Source organism: Gopherus evgoodei, chromosome 6, assembly GCF_007399415.2.
Source record: "Gopherus evgoodei ecotype Sinaloan lineage chromosome 6, rGopEvg1_v1.p, whole genome shotgun sequence".
NCBI lineage: Eukaryota > Metazoa > Chordata > Testudines > Testudinidae > Gopherus > Gopherus evgoodei.
Window position 1 is genome coordinate 47458746 of NC_044327.1, and position 15038 is coordinate 47473783.

General features: G+C 41.8%; 1 protein-coding gene across 7 annotated transcripts in view; it reads left to right on the forward strand.

Moving 5' to 3' along the window:
- AOPEP (aminopeptidase O (putative)) overlaps window positions 1-15038 on the forward strand; it is a 350923-nt gene that overhangs the window by 14275 nt on the left and 321610 nt on the right. For 5 of the 7 annotated variants that reach the window (XM_030566094.1, XM_030566098.1, XM_030566100.1 and 2 more), the window contains exon 2: window positions 1949-2346. The gene's annotated coding sequence lies outside the window, so the exon portion shown is untranslated. Of the gene's footprint in view, window positions 1-1948; window positions 2347-4457; window positions 4486-15038 lie in introns of those variants that run through there. The other 2 variants (XM_030566096.1, XM_030566097.1) reach the window with 2 other exon arrangements.

The window sequence follows — 15038 nt, forward strand, 5'->3', positions numbered from 1 at the left end:
ACTAGGTTACTGGGCAACAAAATGGCAGATGAAATTCATTGTTGATAAATACAAAATAATGCAAATTGGAAAACATAATCCCAACTATATATATAAAATGATGGGGTCTAAATTAACTGTTACCACTCAAGAAAGAGATTAAGGAGTCATTGTGGATAGTTCTCTGAAAACATCCATTCAATGTGCAGCGTCAGTCAAAAAAAGCAAACAATGTTGGGAATCATTAAGAAAGAGACAGATAATAAGACAGAAAATACCATATTGTATCTATATACATCCATTGTACACCCACATCTTGAATACTGCATGCAGATTTGGTCACCCCATCTCAAAAAAGATGTATTGAAATTGAAATGGTTCAGAAAAGGGCAACAAAAATGAGTAGGGGTATGGAACAGCTTCCATATGAGGAGCTATTAATAAGAGTGAGACTTTTCAGCTTGGAAAGGAGTCAAATAAGGGGGGATATAATAGAGGTCTATAAAATCATGACTGGTGTGGAGAAAGTAAATAAGGAAGCGTTATTTATTCCTTTTCATAACTCAAGAACCAGTGGTCCCCAAATGAAATTAATAGGCAGCAAGTTTAAAACAAAAGAGAGTATTTTTTTCACACAACACACAGTCAACCTGTGGAACTCCTTGCTAGAGGATGTTGTGAAGGCCAAGACTACAACAGGGTTCAAAAAAGAACTAGGTAAGTTCATGGAGGATAGGTCTGGAGGATGGAGTTCATGGAGGATAGCTTCTGGCAAACAGCAGCTATTAGCTGCTGTTTGCCAGAAGCTGGGAATGGGTGACAGAGGATGGATGACTTGATGATTACCTGTTCTGTTCATTCCCTCTGGGGTGCCTGACACTGGTTACTGTCAGAAGACAGGATACTGCGCTGGATGGACCTTTGGTCTGACCCAAGATGGCCTTCTTATGTTCTAGTATAGACAGGGACTAATTCATATTTGAGGCTAGAAAGGAATAAAAAGTATAAGTGGCTGATAAGGGGAATGGCAGGAAATCAAGAATTTTAAGGACAAAAACTGCAAACAAGCCACAGGCTGCAGAAGGGATGGAAAACTCCTCTGAGCGCTTCTTTGGATACTTGTCATTCTGTGAATACTTAATTATACAGGTATATTTAAAGCAAAACAAAAATTTGTCTCATATTTTTCTCATTTTTTTTTCCCTACGAATATGGTCTTTTCTTGTCTACAATCTAAAGCCAGTTGTTTTGGAACCGGGAAAGGTCTCTGCTGCTTCATGTTCTTATTTAACCAGTAATCTCTTCATTTTCTACTAATGGCATGCATTTAAATCCCTTTAAATATTAACAGTGGTGCCAGAGAATACAAGTTCAGTACATAAAGGCCTGTCTGAATTAGTACAGAATTTCTGAATAGGTGTGGGCTGTGGTTATTTTACTTTAAGTAAATGAACTTTGCTGCAGTAATATCCCATTACTACAGATTATATGTACTGCTGGAAAATAAATCAGCTCGTCAGCAAATCTGGGTGTCCTGACTTTACATATATTATACAAATATTTAACATGTGTGCCATTGCTCTCCACTGTACTACTCTTGCTTGAATAGATGTTATACTAATCTAGCTATCTAAAGTACTGCAAAGTGGCATGAGGAAAAGGGTGACACTTTAAGCCTTTTCATTCAGAGCGAGAGAGTCTGAGGATAGGACTGGGAGCCAGGTAGTCTCCAATATTAATGCTGTCTGACACTGATTCCATGGAAGGCCTTTTTCATAGGTTGGATTGGTGGTCACTCGATGGTGCCATGGCAGGAGCAGGGAGGGTTTCTGGTGGTTGGAGGATTGGCCAGCTCAGGACTCTTGTCTAGAGCAAATCCTAACCTAGCTCCACTTCTCTTTCCTCCAGGAATATTACTTCTCCTTTCCCACCCTGTACTCCCACTATGAACCATGTCTTTCCATTGCAGGTCCCAGCTTCTCTTTCATGCTGTGAACCAAGGAGTAGAGAGAGATGATCACAGAACTTAAACAACCAGGTACTTGAATTCAGGAACTGTGTCTGTAGACAGGTGGAGTGGCCTCCCTCTGACGCTGACAGGATACTCCCTGCCCTCTGGTGGACGGAGCCAGGTCAGGCCCAACCTTTGCACCAGAAGCAGAGGCGTGGAACAGGAAGTATAAGATGTGGGGCCTCCAGCTCAGTTGAGGGAGAGCCAGGGAAGGAGTTGGATTCCTCTGCCTTATTGCTGACCCTTGAGCCAGAGACCGAGCTGTACCAACCCCTGCCCCTGGAGGAATACCCTGAGGAGCTGCCGAATACTCTGAGGAGTCTGAGGGCCCGTGAGCAACGAAGCCCTTCAAACAGGTAGGGATAGGAAATAGCCGAGAAAAACAAGATATTAGTCTGATTGTGTTGTGTTTCAGGAGGATCCCTGCTGACCCAGTAGCAGGATTACTCGCCATTGTTAGGGCTTTGGGCTGGGACTTGGTGGAGTAGGTTGGGTCTGGGTCCTCCTACCCCCTGCTGCCAGCCCCATTCCTGAGGTGGCAGCCTACCCAGTTTAGGCCAGATGGCCTCCATTTGTTTGTTTTTTGCCCCACCAGGGAGCTGGGCCATAGACTGCAGTTGCTCTGCCCTGCCGAGGGAGCTTGAGCCTGACTCCGTCTGCCCCAAAGACACAGCTGGGCTGAAGACTGATAATCTACCTGATCTGCCCCATTGGCACATACCATGCTAATTCCTTGTCAATTGGCCGATAGGTGGCATAGAGAGGTGGAGTGGCCTCCCTCCAAGGCTGACAGGAAGGAATCACTCCATGCTACTACAGTGTTCAAGAAGGGACAAGGTCTTTGGTTGTCTGATATTAGGGTAATATGAGATGGGAAGGAATCGGAAGGCCCCACAGACATGGTACAAGGAAGGCACTCTCTCAAGGCAGAGAAGAGGTGTATTTTGCATATTATTAGTGTGCTAATAGATAACCTCTCTAAAATTATTAGAATATTGGAACTTCCACAGCAGACTTCAGGCTCCATTTTCAATAGTGGCCCCCTATGTAAATCCCTGCATATGGATTTAGGTTCTTAACTGTAGGCATTCAAGTTTGAAAACTTAAGTCTTTGTTTTGTGGATCTGAGTTTCGGTAACTATCAAAACTATAATGGTAATAGTAGGACAGTACTCACTCAAAGTGTTACTAGTCGAATCGTAGGACTGGAAGGAACCTTGAAAGGTCATCTAGTCCAGTTCATGGTACTCATGGCAGGACTATGTAGTAACTAGACCATCCCTGACCGGTGTTGTCTAACCTGCTCTTAAAAATCTCCGGTGATGAAGATTCTACAACTTATCTAGGCAATTTATTCCAGCGCTTAACCACCATGATGGGTAGGAAGTTTTTCCTAATGTCCAACCTAAACCGCCCTTGCTGCAATTTAAGCCTGTTGCTTCTTATCCTATCTTCAGATGTTCACGAGAACACATTTTCTCCCTCCTGCTTGCAACAACCTTTTATGTACTTGAAAACTGTTACTGTGTCCTCTCTCGGACTTCTTTTCTCCAGACTAAACAAATCCAGTTTCTTCAATCTTCCCTCATAGGTCATGGTTTTTAGACCTTTTAATCATTTTTGTTGCTTTTTCTCTGGACTTTCTCCAATTTGTCCACATCTTTCCTGAAATGTCGCGCCCAGAACTGGACACGATACTCCAGTTGAGGTCTAATCAGCACAGAATAGAGTGCAGGAATTACTTCTCGTGTCTTGCTCACAATACGCCTGCTAATACATCCCAGAATTATATTCCTTTTTTTTTGGTCCCCCCCCCCAAAGTGTTACATTGTTGACTCATATTTAGCTTGTGATCCCCTATGACCCCAGATTCCTTTCTGCAGAACTCCTTCATATATGTGTAACTGATTGTTCCTTGCTAAGTGGAATACTTTGCATTTGTCCTTACTGAATTTCATCCTATTTACTTCAGACCATTTCTTGAGTTTGTTCAGATCATTTTGAATTTTAATCCTAACCTCCATAACACCTGGAACCCCTCCAAGCTTGGTATCATTTGCAAACTTTATATGTACTCTCTATGCCATTATCTAATCATCAATGAAGATATTGAACAGAACCTGTGGGACCACATTCAATATGCCTTTCTAGCTTGACAGTGAACCACTGATAACTACTCTCTGGGAACAGTTTTCCAGCCAATTATGGACACACTTTATAGTAGCTCCATCTAGGTTGCATTTCCCTAGTTTGTTTATGAGGCGGTTATGTAAGACAGTATTAAAAGCCTTACTAAAGTCAAGATATATCCCATGTACCACTTCCCCACCCCCCCATCCACAAGGCTTGTTACCCTGTCAAAGAAAGCTGTTAGGTTGGTTTGATAAGATTTGTTCTTGACAAATCTATGATGACTGTTATTTATCACCTTATTATTTTCTAGGTGTTTGCAAATTGCTGAATTATTTTCTCCATTATCTTCTCAGGTACTGAAGGTAAGCTAACTGGTCTGTAATTCCCTGGGTTGTCCTTATTTCCCTTTTTACAGATGAGCACTATAATTGCCCTCTTCCAGTCCCCTGGAATCTCTCCTGTCTTCCATGACTCTTCAGAGAGAATCGCTAATGGCTCATATCTCCTCAGTCAGCACCTTGAGTATTCTAGGATATATTTCATCAGGGTCTCGTGACTTGAAGATGTCTAAAGTGTCTAAGTAATTTTCAATTTGTTCTTTCCCTATTTTAGCCTCTGATCCTACCTAATTTTCACTGGCACTCACTATGTTAGACATCCAATCACCAACAAACTTCTTGGTGGAAACCGAAACAAAAACATCATTTAGCACTTCTGCCATTTCCTCATTTTCTGTTATTTTTTTCCTGTCTCATTGAGTAATGGGCATACCCTATCCTTGGTCTTTCTCTTGCTGCTAATGTATTTGTAGAATGTTTTCTTGTTACTCTTTATATCTCTATATAGTTTAATCTCATTTTGTGCCTTGGCCTTTCTAATTTTATCCCTATATACTTGTGTTATTTGTTTATATTCATCCTTTGTAATTTGACCTAGTTTCCACTTTTTTGTAGGACTCTTTTTGAGTTTCAGATCATTGAAGATCTCCTGGTAAAGCCAGAGTGGTCTCATGCCATACTTCCTGTCTTTCCTACACAGTGGGATTGTTGGCTCTTGTGCCCTCAATAATGTCTCTTTGAAAAACTGACAACTCGCTTGAACTATTTTTCCCCTTAGACTTGTTTCCCATGGGATCTTACTTACCAACTCCCCAAGTTTGCTAGGGTCTGCCTTCTTGAAATCCATTGACTTTATTGTTCTGCATTCCCTCCTACCATTCCTTAGGATCATAAACTCTACCATTTCATGATCACTTTCACTTCAGCTGCCTTCCACTTTCAAATTCTCAACCAGTTCCTCCCTGTTCGTCAAAATCAAATCTAAAACAGCCTTTCCCCTAGTAGTTTTCTCCACCTTCTGAAATTAAAAAATGTCTCCAATACATTCCAAGAACTTGTTGGATAATATGTGCTCAGATGTATTATTTCCCCAGCAGATGTCTGGGTCCCCCATCACCACCAAGTCCTGTGCTTTGGATGACTTTGTTGTTTAAAAAAAGCCTCACCCACCTCTTCTTCCTGGTTAAGTGGTCTATAATAGACCCCTTCTGTGACATCACCCTTGTTTTTACCCCATTTATCCTTACTCAGAGACTTTCAACAAGTCGGTCTCCTGTTTCCATCTCAGCCTCAATCCAAATGTATACAATTTTAATATATAAGGCACACCAACACCTTCTCCCTTTTTTCCCTGCCTCTCCATCCTGAGTAAGCTGTACCAGTCTATACTAATATTCCAGTCATGCGTATTATCCCTCCAAGTCATAGTTGTGTTTATTAACTAGCATTTCAAGTTTGTTCTGCTTATAGACTCATAGACTCTAGGACTGGAAGGGACCTCGAGAGGTCATCGAGTCCAGTCCCCTGCCCTCATGGCAGGACCAAATACTGTCTAGACCATCCCTAATAGACATTTATCTAACCTACTCTTAAATATCTCCAGAGATGGAGATTCCACAACTTCCCTAGGCAATCTATTCCAGTGTTTAACTACCCTGACAGTTAGGAACTTTTTCCTAATGTCCAACCTAAATCTCCCTTGCTGCAGTTTAAGCCCATTGCTTCTTGTTCTATCATTGGAGGCTAAGGTGAACAGGTTTTCTCCCTCCTCCTGATGACACCCTTTTAGATACCTGAAAACTGCTATCATGTCCCCTCTCAGTCTTCTCTTTTCCAAACTAAACAAACCCAGTTCCTTCAGCCTTCCTTCATAGGTCATGTTCTCAAGACCTTTAATCATTTTTGTTGCTTTTCTCTGGACCCTCTCCAATTTCTCCACATCTTTCTTGAAATGTGGTGCCCAGAACTGGACACAATACTCCAGTTGAGGCCTAACCAGCGCAGAGTAAAGTGGAAGAATGACTTCTCGTGTCTTGTTTACAACACACCTGTTAATGCATCCCAGAATCACGTTTGCTTTTTTTGCAACAGTATCACACTGTTGACTCATATTAAGCTTGTGGTCTACTATGACCCCTAGATCTCTTTCTGCCATACTCCTTCCTAGACAGTCTCCTCCCATTCTGTATGTGTGAAACTGATTGTTCCTTCCTAGGTGGAGCACTTTGCATTTATCTTTATTGAACTTCATCCTGTTTACCTCAGACCATTTCTCCAATTTGTCCAGATCATTTTGAATTTTGACCCTGTCCTCCAAAGCAGTTGCAATCCCTCCCAGTTTGGTATCATCCGCAAACTTAATAAGCATACTTTCTATGCCAACATCTAAATCGTTGATGAAGATATTGAACAGAACCGGTCCCAAAACAGACCCCTGCGGAACCCCACTTGTTATACCTTTCCAGCAGGATTGGGAGCCATTAATAACTACTCTCTGAGTACGGTTATCCAGCCAGTTATGCACCCACCTTATAGTATCCCCATCTAAATTGTACTTTCCTAGTTTATCTATAAGAATATCATGCAAGACTGTATCAAATGCCTTACTAAAGTCTAGGTATATCACATCCACCGCTTCTCCCTTATCCACAAGGCTCGTTATCCTATCAAAGAATGCTATCAGATTAGTTTGACACGATTTGTTCTTTACAAATCCATGCTGGCTATTCCCTATCACCTTACCACCTTCCAAGTGTTTGCAGATAATTTCTTTGATTACCTGCTCCATTATCTTCCCTGTTACAGAAGTTAAACTAACTGGTCTGTAGTTTCCTGGGTTGTTTTTATTTCCCTTTTTATAGATGGGCACTAAATTTGCCCCCTTCCAGTCTTCTGGAATCTCCCCCGTCTCCCATGATTTCCCAAAGATAATAGCTAGAGGCTCAGATACCTCCTCTATTAACTCCTTGAGTATTCTAGGATGCATTTCATCAGGCCCTGGTGACTTGCAGGCATCTAACTTTTCTAAGTGATTTTTTACTTGCTCTTTTTTTATTTTCTCTTCTAAACCTACCCTCTTCCCGTTAAGCATTCACTATACTAGACATTCCTTCAGACTTCTCAGTGAAGACTGAAACAAAGAAGTCATTAAGCATCTCTGCCATTTCCAAGTCTCCTGTTACTGTTTCCCCCTCCTCATTGAGCAGTGGGCCTACCCTGTCCTTGGTCTTCCTCTTGCTTCTAATGTATTGATAAAAAGTCTTCTTGTTTCCCTTTATTCCCATAGCTAGTTTGAGTTCATTTTGTGCCTTTGCTTTTCTAATCTTGCCTCTGCATTCCTGTGTTATTTGCCTATATTCATCCTTTGTAATCTGACCTAGTTTCCATTTTTTATATGACGCCTTTTTATTTTGTAGGTCACGCGAGATCTCGTGGTTAAGCCAAGGTGGTCTTTTGCCACATTTTCTATCTTTCCTAACCATCGTAATAACTTGCTTTTGGGCCCTTAATAGTGTCCCTTTGAAAAACTGCCAACTTTCTTCAGTTGTTTTTCCCCTCAGTCTTAATTCCCATGGGACCTTACCTATCAGCTCTCTGAGCTTACCAAAATCCGCCTTCCTGAAATCCATTGTCTCTATTCTGCTGTACTCCCTTCTACCCTTCCTTCGAATTGCAAATTCTATGATTTCATGATCACTTTCACCCAAGCTTCCTTCTACTTTCAAATTCTCAACAATTTCTCCATACTTCTTGCAAATTCTCCATACTTCTTGCATTAGTAAACAGACATCTAAGATACTGATTTGATTTCCCCTCTATGTTCTCTCTTGTGTCTCCCTTATCCCTGCCATAATGGCCCATGCGCCCCCTCCCCCCCAGATTCCGACCCTTCTCCCAGGTCACCATGTTTTTGACTTTCCTGTAGGATTTTGTCACCTGCCCCTACTGAACCTAGTTTAAAGCCCTCCTCACAAGGTTAGCCAGCCTGTATCCAAGTATGCTCTTCCCCTTCCTTGATAGGTGGGCTCCATCTCTGCTTAGCAGTCCTTCCTGGAACAGTATCCCATGGTCAAGGAGGCCAAAGCCCTCCGGGCGACACCATCCTTGCATCTATGAGATGAATGCCTGGCTGCATCTGTCTGTCTGTCTGGGTCCCTACCTGTGACTGGAAGGATCGAAGAGAACACCACCTGCACCACAGACTCCTTCACCCTTACTCTGAGTGCCCTGTAGTCACTTCTAATCTGCTCAAGGTCATACCTTGCAGTATCATTAGTGTCCCATGGATGAGTAGCATAGGGTAGCAGTCAGAGGGCTGGATGATCCTTGACAATCCCTCCATAACATCTTGGATATGGGCACTGGAAGGCAGCACACCTCGCGAGATGCCATGTCAGGCTGACAGATGGGTGCCTCTGTCCCCTTCAGAAGCAAGTCACTAATGACCGCTACCCTATGTTTTGTCCTGGGAGTTGTGGTTGTGATCATCCCAGCCTTGGGGGTATGTAGCTTCGCCTCCTCCACCTTGGGAGGCGATTCCGCATTGCTTGTTGCCAGGACAGTACAACGGTAGTTCATCACTATGGTGGGTGGATCGGCAGTAGGGGTGGAGCACTGCCTGCTTCCAGAAGTAACCAGCAGCCATTGTCCTCCCTGTGACAGAGCCATATCCTCCTCCTTCAGTGGCATGACAGCAGTCCTCTCTAGATGGATAGTTTCCTCAGTCTTGGATGTTTCCATATAAATACTGTCAATAAATTCCTCATGGAAACGGATGCTCCTCAGCCTAGCCACATCCTCCTGTAGCTCTACCGCCTGCTTCCTGAGAGATTCCACCAGCAGACACCTTTCACAATGGATAGTCCCCTCAGTCTGGCTTTCTGAATGGGAAATGCAGACCACAGTCTCTGCAAATCTACCACAGGATCTGGGTAGGGTATCCATGGTCAAGTTCGTGGTCTGGATGTAGGTGGAGGAGACAGGAGCAGTGTGGGTACTGGCAATGTAGCCCTTCATAACCATAGCAATTATATTACTATTGTCTCTTACAAACTCCCCTGTTTGCGGTCCCCTGTTCGCACAGTCCCCTTGGTGGCTTAGCCTATGGCTTTTAAGGCCTTTTCTCCTAGGTCGGTCCTATCCTCTCGTTCAATCACACAGAAGGAGGGTGATCACAAGGCTGACTGAGGCTGATCAAGGATGACCTAGGGAACAAAGGCTCAAACAGTCCGCAAACACACAATCCCAACTGACCCTGTAACTTTAAATAACCTCAAAGAGAAAGAAAAACACAAACAGCCAAACAAACTCACTCACCCCAAGATTACTACTTGCATCTTGTTCGTTCAGCAAGGGGATCTCATTCTCCCCCTCTTAAACTTCCCTGTTTGCAGTCCCCTGTTCACTAGCTTGCATGTGCATGCACCTTAGCGTGCACAAGTAGGCCCTTTTTAATATGCAGATGAGAAATTACATGCATAAATGTCAGTTTACACATATTGTCTATTCTTATGTGCAAATGCAGGTTCTTGCAGAAGCAGAGGCTATATATGTTTTTGCAAGCATAATGTTCCCTCCTTGGAAAAATTTCACCTTAACTGCTACTTATGAGCTGGCTTATGCTTTAACAGTCTGCCTTCTGTAATGAGTGGTGCATAGCTTCACTGCTCCAGGAGCAGAAGAGGAAGATTCCTCAGAGAGACAATATGTCAGGAATAAGTAACCTGATGTGTGCCATCTCAGCAGTGCAGGCTGGCATGGTTGGGGTGGAGTCTTCATTCCAACCACTCCTTGCCCACTTGCTTGGATGGGAAGTAGTGAGCATGCAGTACCTGCTTACTCCTTTCAGGGATGCTGCACAGTAATGTTAGGTTGGAGAATTACTTTATAGGCTGGGTCACAAAATGGTTCTGTCTCTCCAGTTTCTCTGCAAACTGGAATGAAAGAATTGTGCCTGAGAGGAGGTCTTCAAGGAGTAGGAAAATAAAGCACAGAGACAAAAGGAAAATGCATAAATAGTAGGAACGCTTTCTAGTCAGACAACCTACGTGGCTAGTGCTCTCTTGTGACTCAGAGAGAACTGCAGAGCACTTTTAGACAAAGTTGGAGAAGCAAGTGGTTTGTGGAAAAAATACCTAATTTATGCCCTCTAATGATATTCAACTTCTCCATGCTATTTGGGTGGCCTACCCGCCTTCTATCTACCTCCCAAATATCCATTAGTGGAATTGTTTATTAATTGCAGCCTTGCTACTGACATGCCGTGACTTTGATTGATGATTAAAGAGCTGTTCTGTTAAATGTACCAGGCAACATAAGCCTGAAATTACAGCTGTACTCTGAAAAGTAACACAGCATTTAAAAAAAAAAAAGTATTCTGGGTTTCCAGTTTTCTCTTGATTCTGTTTCAAAAATATTGATTCTGTTTCAAAAAATATTTTAAACTATCTACCCTGGAAATTTCAACCTGGAATCTGGATTCTTTTTAATTCTGGATCATCACCAATGATCAAGATTCCACAACTGGAACTTAGTTAACAATTCTGTGAATTGTAAATGCCAAAAAAGATTCCAGCTCATTTGCCCAGAGCAGAATTGTGTGCAGTGCTAAGAATAAAAAGCAGTGAAAACTCATTTTACTTAGAAAAGTAAGCAATAGACTGTGCATAGAAACAGAGAGTAGAACTCTGGAGGGTTAAGAGATGTTATTTTAACATCTTCATTTTTCTTGAACTTTTAATTGTCCATTGATTTCAGTGAAACAAAATGAACTGAAATGTTGGTTGGTTTTCCCTGCACCTATGCTGAAGAACCAACTAGGAAAGAGTTAACATCTGATGTTTCTATGCTTGTTAATTACATAAAAAGGACAAAGACTACATGGAGATGGCAGCTAGAATTATCTGTGACAGATTAATGTGTAATTTACAAATTCAAAATATTATGTTTGAAGATCTTCTATAGACACTGCAATTTTTTTCTTATGTGCAAACGTTAAGACTGCTTTCCCCCTTACCCCCAAAATCAAGAGCATATAACACTGAAGGTTTCAAAATCACTTACTTCTGAAATTTCTGTATTAGAGTGCAGTGGTTTATGGGTACCACAGTTATGGAATTGGTATAAGAACCCAAATACTAGAGTAGAATGATTAGTAATGGAACAGTTATAGACTTAAAAAAAATTGGTGGGGGGAGGCTTAGATTTTGTTTGTTTAACTTTACATTCCTAAATGAAAGTCAGGACAGTAAATTAGTGGCAAAAAGCTCTATTCACATTCTCTAGTAACAGAAAATCTATAGTTCATAGCATGATTGACCATATCCCTGAGCAGCCAGTTTCACATTTAATCTTTCAGTAAAATTCAAAAGGAAGAATAATGGAGGCAACAATTATTGCACATGTTATTGTGCAAATGCCAGTTTTCTTTATTCTTATACAATTATGAAAGTCAAAAGGTCAGGATATGAAATGCTAAGAACATCCCCATAGCTGATCAGTTAATCCTGGGAATGCATAAAAGGGACTGCTTAGTCAGTCATAAAATTTTAAAGAGCTATGGTAAATCTCTGTGCAAATATTGCCTTCATTTTTACAGTAAAGCAGTTAAGTGATATTCAGAATGATCACTTATCTCTGTTCTGTAACCCATTTAACCCCTAATAGTGCACCTTATTTTATACTCATATTCCCTCTGCAATGGTCTTTATGTAAGAGTGAAGTAGAAGGGTTAAAAATTAAGATCGTATCCATTAACTCAAGTTTACTTCACATCAGCATTGCTCACCACAGGATGAGTAACTGAATCATTCTCTAGTGAAAACATTTATCTGCAGCCCTCTTGTGCAGCTGCTTAACATGCAAGTTTGACAGTGTTCAGAGCTCTATCTCCAAGACCCCATTCTGTTCTTGCTGCAGTTGATCAGAAATAATAAGCATGTGCCGAGCAAGAAGTGTACTTCCTATAAGCAGTGAAACAAGAAAATGAAAGCTAAGAGAGACCAATTCATCATTACCTCATTGAATTATAATTGGCATTCAGACATTTCTTATTCAAACAGTGTCTGCCAATTACATCTCCAGGAATGGGCAAAAGACTAAATTTTTTTCAGAAATCCTTTTCAAAATCCATTGCAACTCTCAGGTAAGCTTTCCAGACAGTTTTATTAACCAAATCTCGCGAAGTGTGTACTTTTTCTATATTCCTTTCCCTGTCATTAGCAATTAAAAGAACAAAAACAAAATAAATGATGGAGCCAGATGAAAAATAGACTACAGGGTCAATAAGAGAAAGGAAGTTCAAAGGCACAAAAATAAGGTCATATGATTAAATGTGTAAAAACAAAATCAGTGGCATATATATAACTGCGATATAAACCACAATGCTTCCTTCACATCAGTGGAAGGTAGCTATAATATATAAAAAAGAGAGCTGAATGGGGGCAAAACAAAGGGAGTGGCAGCTTTGCGAGATGCATCTGTCTGTTGACCAGGCTGTGAAGCCTTTATTCCCAATAGTGAGCAGTTACTTGCAGGAATAATCACATTGACATCAGTACAAACAACTCCCTAGTGGGAATAAGGGGTTCACAATATGGCATCACATGTGTATGTTAGGGGGTTCGGTGAGTAAATGCAGGTATCTAGTGGACGAGCATCCAGTCTATACTGCATGCTCCCTGTGAAGGTATCTAAAGTCCACTATGACATAATGGTCTGTATTAATTAACTGGAGAAGTTAATGTGGTGCAGACTAGCATTAATTCTCCATACAAAGGATAGTATTGGGGGGCAAAGTAGCTAACTATGCCACCAGATGTGTTGGGGGAGCATCTGGAAAGAAAACTGCTTTGTAGGTCTGGTGGAGGAACCATAACATGACACAGGTCTGTGCTTCCTGGCTGTCCCCAACTGATGCAGCCTCACCATTTCCCCTGCCAGGAAATCTCCATCCCTGTGAAACTGATGGGAAAATGTGACAAAAAAAAAAATGCCCCAGCTTTTTTCAGTAACTTTTCCTTTCTCATGAGTGTCATTCTATATGAGGAAAAGATGGGGCATGCAAAGCCTAGATTTTGATGCTCCCAAAATCAGATATGATGAGCAATTAGAGAGGAGACAGATATCTTCTGTTTACACAGAAACACCTCGCAACTCATCAATAATGACAGGAAAGGAAATACAGAAGAAAGTATGTGACAGGTTAATGGAGTTATAGTGGGGTAACAGTTTTTATCCCTGTGCTTCTTTATCCTCCAGAGCCTCTGCTTACATTCACATCAGCAATGTCATAGATTAATGAAGGAGTTGTTTCATTCCATCTACAGTGCTTATTTTGGAGAAGTTTAGTTTACATGAAAAAGGAAAATAATGAACTTATCACAATGTCATTGCTTATAGGAAAAAACATATGAATAAGAGAGTACACATTACAGCAAGTGGACACCATCAACACTTCGGCTTAGCATTATGACATTTTTTGTATATCATAAAAGTTAATACACGTGGTATTGGGAGCTTTGAATGACTATGTGTCAAACTGGTTCTTAGGATCGTACAGGGGTATTCTCAGCTGAAAACTCAATGCTGTGACGGCTACAAGACCAGATTCAGACTGGGTGTAAGCAGATATTTGGAGCTTTCAACTGATGTCAGTAGGAGTTGCATCTAATTACACGAGGACTGAATTTGATCCATATTATTGATTTAAGCATGTGATGATAACCTGTTTTACCAGAATTCAAACCTGAACCCTAGCCTAACCTTATTCTGAGACGTCCTACTCCTCTGACAGTTCTCCCACTACTGGGCTAGGAGGCTGGTCTTTTATAATCCCACTTCCTGTCCCACCACTCTGCTTCCGGTTGGATGGCCATACATGGCCTAGTTCTGCCCACCAGGGAGTGATTTCAGATCTCTCCCCTTCTGACAGGGTGGGAGGCCGCGCCTCCTCGCTGCACATATATGCAAGTGATATGCTTGTGTCTCTCTCCCCCAGATGATGTTGTATATCACTTGTATTTATGGCAAGATCTTTGGATCAAAGACTGTGTCTTTGTATTGTTTGTAGAACACCTAGCAAAATGGGGCTCAGATCCTTTATGTGCTATTGCAGTATCAATATGTAGAAATTAATGCAATGCTATGACAGCTATTGCCCTTTTCCAGCAGCTCAAGTGATACTAAAAGAGGTCTCTGATTACTACATGTGTACCCTGTTGTGATGGGGTATACAAACCCCACAGCAAGCCGTTGAACTGCTTGGGCTCAGCTAGCTTGGCCCCACCACACTTTCAAAAGATGCACAGACTGGAAGAGGAGTTGAAAAGTAGCAGAACAGCATCCTTATGAACAGATCAGGGAAGAGAAAAGACTTCTAGCTTGCAGCTCCTGTGTTTTGTTTATGGACTATCCTGGAAGGGGAGAGACTTGGGACTGACCTGGCCAGAGGGCCAAGACGCAAGAGGAGGCACCTGCCTCCTCAAGAGAGAGAGAGCTACTGTGCTTGCCTGGCTGCGAAGAGATGCTAAGTGGTGAGCTGACCCCCTTCACAGCCTCCTTGGGTAGACTATGAACTT